The sequence below is a fragment of the Prionailurus bengalensis genome, chromosome B2 (genome assembly GCF_016509475.1).
Source record: "Prionailurus bengalensis isolate Pbe53 chromosome B2, Fcat_Pben_1.1_paternal_pri, whole genome shotgun sequence".
Lineage (NCBI taxonomy): Eukaryota > Metazoa > Chordata > Mammalia > Carnivora > Felidae > Prionailurus > Prionailurus bengalensis.
In genome coordinates this window covers 143,709,140-143,716,826 of record NC_057349.1, presented here as the reverse complement: position 1 = coordinate 143,716,826, position 7,687 = coordinate 143,709,140, and the positions used below count along the sequence as shown (strand labels likewise).

Genomic DNA, 7,687 nt, shown 5'->3' with positions numbered 1-7,687 from the left:
GATCACAGGGCCAAGGAGAAGACTCCAGGAGGGACAATGATGATGATGAAGTAAAGGAAGCCTGTGACACAGGCAACTGTTTTGTAACTTGCCTGAGGACGTGATGCTGTTTGCGGTGACTTATTTAAAAAGGAGCTAGAGAGTGGAGATTGGGTTTGTCCAGCTCACAAATTGAAAGCAAAGCCTCAGAATCTTTTGTTGTTGCTTTTGTTCTTGCTTTCTTTCTTGAAATGGTTTCTGATGTATAGAGAAGTCGCAAGAATAGTACAAAACTTCCATGGATGAGCCAGATTCCCCGACTTAACACTTCACTGTACGTGCTTTACTGCTTTCCCTTCCCCCATCTCATCTCTGTATCTCTCTGTCTCTGTCTCTCTCTGCTCCTCTGTCTATACACACACACAAGCCCATGGCCAACAGCTCATTTTACTGAGGTTGTTTATTGACTGGAGGATATGATGTGGGTCGGTGGACATGGAGGGAAAAGCTGATGGAAGTTACAGGAGGGAAGAATGTCCCTCGAAATGTACTGCTTTGCCTCTTTATTTACAAGTCTGTGTCCCTATTGAAGGAAATTACCTGACTTGTTGTTTGCCACGGACTGTAGGTTTTTCAGTTAAAGCTTGTTTGTTTTCATTGGAATGGAAATACTGTGGCAGTTTGTGGGAGTGAAGGCTATTGGTTCTTTTGAATAGATCTAAAAGAGAAGAATGTAGGGATTTTGTTTCGGGTTTTACTTTAATAAACTCAATCCTGCGGGGTTTACATCCTTGGGGTTTTTATGAGAATGGAGTTTACTGTTACTCCACTGAGAAGGTTGCTGAGCACATGAGGAGGTGAGGAGTGGAGATGTTTGCAATGAAGCGTCATGTCTTATGACAGGCCAGTCCTGGTTATAAAGACATAAAAATAAAGACAAAGTTGAGACATGACAGTTTCTGAATACATTTTTGTATTGAGTGTAAAGCTTAATTACTTTTAGCCTGACACTTTAAGCCTCAACAAAGAGGACATGGGAAACATGATTATTATGATTTTAAACATGAAAAATCATCTTTCTAAGTGTATTTACTCTTCTGTGTGCTTTGGACATCCTCCCAGTTAATGTCAGCATGATGAATCACTCCTTTAACATTGTTTCTCAGAGTCTCTCTTGGTTTAATGCAATTGGACCTTTCTTTTCTAGAAAAAGAAATTTGAATCGTCGTTTGAATCCATATAGGAAAAGAATCACTTTTGATTTTTTTTAAGATGGAAACTATGAAACAATGAGAATGGGCTCAAGGGCCATTTGTAGATGAACTGGTTTTAGGAGGCAGGAAGAACAAGGGAGAGCAGGGGAGAGCAGGGGAGAGCAGGGGAGAGCAGGGGAGAGCCAAGGGAAAGTGCTGAGGGACAAGTGGCACACAGAAGGAGTGGGGCCCGGGGAAGGAGTGCAAGTTGGGTGGAAGAAGCTGCAAGTTTCTTCTTCACTAGACTTTTATCCAATGTTGGACCACAGTTGCCTCTAACCCTCAGGGGGCCACACCCGCATTGTATGCCAGACCAGCACTTTCACCCGATACTCTAGCGCATAGCAAGGGTGGAAAGATGAATAACATTGCTTGAACCGGCAAAAGAGATTCTGTTGGTGACAGGGGTGGGGTAATTCATACCAATCATCTCACTGAAAATAACCACCAGACAATTAAATGACATTTAAAACGTTCCTCAAAAGCATTAAAGAGCGAATGAGATAATGAGGAGTTAGTGGGTCAAGACTGAGAAGACGAAAATCCGAGAAGTGATGTTGCCCCTGCTTTTGACCAAGGGACAGATGAAAATCTGAAATATGGTTAAGAGAGTGAGCAGCACCTTTCCAGTCCTGTGAGATGATGGGGCATGAGTTCGGAGCCCCGAGCCCACAGGAAAGAAACCTGCCATTCTTTGGTCTCAGTCTCAGCAGCACTGTTCATCCTAGAGATGAGGGTCAAACAGAAGTAAAACAGCCCTCTCATGAACTATGGCCCAGTTCGGGGTCATCTGGGGGACCAAGAAATCTTGGGTCCTGAAATTGGAATAAAGGATAAGGAAATGATAGCACCTCAAGCCATGGCAGAGGCAAATAAAAATTAAATCTAAAAAGTAACAATTCTGGCTCTAAAATATTTCTACTAATAATTTAAAAAGTACAACGTCAAGCGTACAGTAAAAACAACAACAACAAAACAAAAAACTAGGCACAGAAGGTACACACTCACCTGAGAAAGAACCGTGAGAAAGAACAGTGAAAATGAGGGGCGCCTGGGTGGCGCAGTCGGTTAAGCGTCCGACTTCAGCCAGGTCACAATCTCGCGGTCCGGGAGTTCGAGCCCCGCGTCGGGCTCTGGGCTGATGGCTCAGAGCCTGGAGCCTGTTTCCGATTCTGTGTCTCCCTCTCTCTCTGCCCCTCCCCCGGTCATGCTCTGTCTCTCTCTGTCCCCCCCCCAAAAAAAAAACAAAAACAAAAAAACGTTGAAAAAAAAAAAAAAGAACAGTGAAAATGAGAAATAACACGCACCCCTGTAAGAATATCAGATATGGGAGTGATCAGTGAGAGACTTTATAGCAACTGTATTTACTATTTTTAAGAAGAGAAAGGATAAGTTTGAAAAATTTGGCAGATTATCGGAACCCACAAAAAGTGCAAAGCAGATTTAAATGAAAACAAAATAAACTCTAGAACTTAAAAATCCAGTAACTTAGTTAAAACTCAATATATAGATTTAATGACATATTAGATAGGGTTGAAGAGAAAATTAGTAAACTGTAAGGTTAGAGGAAAATACGCAAAATGAAGCACACAAAGGCAGAAGGTAATGAGAAGACATAATACAAAGAGAGGGTATAATTAGAAAGTCCAACACATGTCCAGTTGGACTTTTGGAAGAAGTAGCAGCAAGAGCCTCAAGAATAAAATAACTGCTCAAAATTATATTTATTAATAATAATTAATGAAAATAATTGCTGACAATTTTCCCAAGAGACATTAATATGTATGTAAAAAATCCCAAGGAATCTTAGTCAGGATAAATATAAAGGAACTATCATGGTGTTGTTGTAGACAAATCCTTAAAACTGCCAGAGAGAAAAAGGTTACTTTTTTTTTTTTTAATGTAGGCTTCACAAGGAGCCCAGTGTGGGGCTTGAACTCATGACCCTGAGACCAAGACCTGAGCTGAGATCAAGAGTTGGACGCTTAACTGACTGAGCCACCCAGGGACCCCAAAAGATTATTTTAAAAGGTACAGTAAATGCACTGATAATTGAGTTATCAGGAGCAACGATGGAAGTCAAAAAAGATAGTGGAATATCTTCACTATACTGAAAAACCAAACACAAAGATCAAACTGCCAATATAGACTGTCAGTAAAAGTATCTTTCAAGTATGAAGATGAAATTAAGACATTCTCAGACAGAAACAGAAAGAGTTGTTACCAACAGATTGTCAATGAAGGAAACATTAAGGAGAGTTCTTTATTAGGCAAAAAGTAATCCTTGATGGAAGGTTAGAGATTCAAGAGAATAAATAAATAAATATATGAGCAAATCCGAATGACATGGATTTTATAAAACAATAATAATATTTGTTGGGATCCATATATATGTGTGTATGTTATTATCTATCTATCATCCGTCTATCATCTATCTATCTATCTATCTATCTATCTATCATCCATCTATCATCTATCTATCTATCTATCTATGTATCATCTATCTATCTATCTATCTATCTATCATCTATTTCTATGTAGGATATGAAAAGTTTTAAGTTTGGAAGGGATTAAAAGGATTCTAAGGGTTCTAAGGTCCTGATAGTACTCTAGAGGAGGTAAAAATACCAGTTATCAAAACACTTTGTTAAGTCCAAAACTCATGTTGTCATTTCCAAGGTAACCATTAAAAGCATACTAAAAAGTATAAAACTTTTGGGGCGCCTGGGTGGCGCAGTCGGTTAAGCGTCCGACTTCAGCCAGGTCACGATCTCGCGGCCCGTGAGTTCGAGCCCCGCGTCGGGCTCTGGGCTGATGGCTCAGAGCCTGGAGCCTGTTTCCGATTCTGTGTCTCCCTCTCTCTCTGCCCCTCCCCCGTTCATGCTCTGTCTCTCTCTGTCCCAAAAATAAATAAATTTTTGAAAAAAAAATTTTTAAAAATAAAAAGTATAAAACTTTTAAATAAAGAGACTGAGAAAATGGAATGATAAAAAATAGTCAATCCAAAAGAAGGCAAGAAAAGAGAGGAAAAGAGCATGGAGTGAGTGGGACAAATAGAAAGCATATTGTAAGATAGTAGATTTAAAGTCAAATATATTGTAATTATATTCAATAAAGGTAGACTAATTACTTCAGTTAAAAGACAAAGATTTTCTGGCTTGATTACAAATTGAAGTCAAATTATATTCTGTTTTCAAGGCACAAATTAAAGCATAAGAATAAAAACAGTTTGAAAATAAAAGAGTGGAAACCATTAAACTCTGTAAATAGTGGCCAAAGGAAAGCTGGTAAATCTGTATCAATATCGGACAAACTTGAACTTAAAGCAAGTTAAAAAGAAAAAGAAAAAAAAAGGAAAGAAAAAGAATTACTGGAGATTAAGAGTTACTTCTTACTGATTAGGGATTCAACCCATCAAGAATGTAAAATAACTTAGCATTTATAAGCATCTAATTATATGGCCTTAAATATTTGAAAAAAAAAGTGACCAGAAGAACTCGATGGAGGTTTGGGTAAATCCACAGTCATACTGGAATTTTGTAACAGATCTCTCTCAGAACTGATAGATCAAGCAGGCAAAAAATCTATAAGTCTAGGAGAAATTTCAAAAACATGGTTAAAAACCTGACACACCAAGAGAGGTGAGAGAATATACCTAGTTTCAAGTATATATTGAATTACAAAAACTCAGCCCATAGGAGGCCACAAAGCAAGAATCAACAACTTCAAAAGGTGAGAATTACAGAGGGTGTAATGTGACCACAGTTCAAAAGCAAAAAGGTCACTAGAAGATCACCATATGTTTAAAAATTAAGAAAAATATCTAATAATCCACAAGTCAAAAAGAACCTCAACCAAAATAGGTTTTTTAAAAAACATATTTTTCAAACACATGTGGGATGTAGTGAAAGCAATGCTTGAAGAGAAATGTTCACCTTAGAATGTTGTACTAGGAAAAGATACAGCCTGAAAAGCATTCCAGGAACCAAGTGTTTGTCTCCAGAAATTAGAAAGAGAAAAACAAAACAAATGCAAAGAGAGGAGAAGAAAGAAAACAATAAAAACAAAGGCAGAAAATGCTGAAATAAAAGCCAAGCAGAAGAACCAAAACCAAAAGTTGTGTTTTTTGAAAAGATGAGTAAAATTGATAAACCATGGGCAAGGCTGATCAATTCAAAATGGAAAGAAGTCACAAAGGGCCACTACTGGAGATGATGAGAAAGGTGGCATGGAGGCCAAGGTTTAAAGACTAAGAGGGAAGTGATGAAGGGGAAGGGGCATGCCAGCCAGTGAGGAGAGGCTGGACCAATGGCAGTAGCTGAGGCCACCGCTGCTTTTGGTGAGGAGCACCGGGAGAGAGGGTGGCCTTCTGGAAGGGCAGGATCAGGGGCAGGCCTGGCCAGGAGGGTCTTGACTGGGCAGGGTAAACTGGGAGCTATGGGGAGCCACTGGAGGATTTTAAGGCAGGGGAGAAGTGACACAACAGATTTTCCCTGTAGGGTGATGGTTGGCAGCAACCCGGGGCACGATCAGGAGATAGGGTGGAGTGTGGGGGGGTGGGAGTGCAAGGTGGGCGGGGAGTCCAGGCAGAAAAGATGAAGGCCTGGACCAATGGAGCAGGAGGGGCAGGGGAAGATGCAAGGGGTGGGGTGAGACTTGTGTTAATAGCTTCCAAGCTGAGGACAGAGGAAACACTATTTAAGGGGTGAAGGGCTAATCATGAATCTACAAGTGGGGTGGAGTGGAAGAGAAACAACTTCCAAAAAGAAGGGCATTGCACATCATGTGCACCCTACTGGCCGTCAGGACACCACTGGTAGTGGTAGGAGACTTCAGAGAAGAGTCTAGTTTCTGTGGATCCTGAGTAAGTGGAGCCCAATGCCTGGAGCAGGGGAAGTGTGGCCGGGAGCTTGTCGAGCCATGATGGCAAGGAGAGAGCACAGTGCCTGAAGGCAGTGTGAGCTCACAGAGTTTTTAAAAGATGGGAGACGTGAGCTTTCCTTCTTTCACTCCGTGTAGTCTCCACCTGAAACATTGAAATCAATGACTCACATTCTATGACAAAGATTTTCCAGCTATCAATCCAGGCTTTCCATTTCCTCCCTCTTTTTACATATTAATGGGGAAATGTTTTTGAACCTACCCTCACAATTATTCTTTGTGTGTATGTATGTCTGGTTACTTTATTTACCACATAAGAAGATGGGGAGACCAACGCTTTTAAGAATTTCAAAAGGCAGAGAGATCAATTTAAAGGATCACCAGAGGTGTTTCTGCCAAGGGAGTCTATGAAATGTTTAAGTCAGAAATGGCCAGTTTACATGTCAGACTGGTATTTCTCAATCCCATTTCCTCCCTGTAACATATTGTAATTGAAAGATACCCAAACAGATGTTTTCTGTTATATGGATTCAGTTCCAAAGTTTTCTTCATATGCTGCTCACAGACAAATAATCCCTAAGGACCAAGAGGAGCCAATAATCTTCATTTTTGTTATTGCATATGAAAATATTTCAGGTTGTGTAGTTAGATTAAATTTGTTTCTGAACAGCATTATTATTAAAAATGGATCCTCTCACCTTCCTGTGCACATTTTAACAATTAATTCTTTTGCCTTGTGGTGAAAATTCTAATCATTCCTTTTGTGGTCGTCAAGTTATTTATTCATTTGCTGTGGCACTGAGATTCTCTTTTCCTCAACCAAATTATATCCCACTGACCCATGGAGTTCCTCGCAAGAGATGCTCAGATTGCCCAAGTGTGTGTTCAGGCGCACCTATTAACACAACAAGCCTTGTGTTTTCTTGTTGGACCGATGTTCCAAAAATGAAATATTTAGAATGGAAATAGTGGAAACATTGTTTTCACAAAGAGGGTTAGATAAACCACTGTCTAGCTAGACTCTATCAATATTGCTTTACATCTTAAATTGCTATATCTCAAAGTCATTCTAAGGTCAGAGCTTACCATGAACAATGGCTTGGAAAATAAGAATAGCCTTCTCTGGGGGTCCTGAACGCTGACTGCAAGGATGGGAAGGAGACAGCACTGGCCATGGGGGAGGTACTGAGCAGCTCATTTGCAGTATAAACTTCCTGGGGTCTGGACCCCAGAGTGTTATCCAATAATGTCCTTTGTTATCGCCATGGTTTTTCTGCTCATCAGTAAATGAGGGCAGGAGAGATGGAGAGATGGCTGTCAAGGTGCCTTCTAGGGTTAACATTGGTTACATTAACTGCAACTCAGGCGTCTGGTTGAGAAGTTGGAGTTCCTTGCTCCTAAATACAGAGATTTCCCGTACTGTTTGCTGCTGGTGGAAGATAGGGCCAGATTTTCTGGCTGAGTGGACAGGGCTCACATAACCACAAACACCATGACTGAATCTGGGAAGGAAAGGCCAGGTGTGGTGCCCAGAGGGCACCTGCAGGGTATTGAAATCCAGACTTCATTATTTG

At 40.4% G+C, this 7,687-nt stretch overlaps 1 long non-coding RNA gene across 1 annotated transcript; it reads right to left on the bottom strand.

Moving 5' to 3' along the window:
- Positions 1–713: 713 nt before the first annotated feature.
- Positions 714–7,324, bottom strand: LOC122490143. The gene is made up of 2 exons (XR_006299100.1): positions 7,200–7,324; positions 714–889 (listed from the first exon to the last, which is right to left on the bottom strand). It is a non-coding gene; the product is annotated as an uncharacterized LOC122490143 (long non-coding RNA).
- Positions 7,325–7,687: the final 363 nt, after the last annotated feature.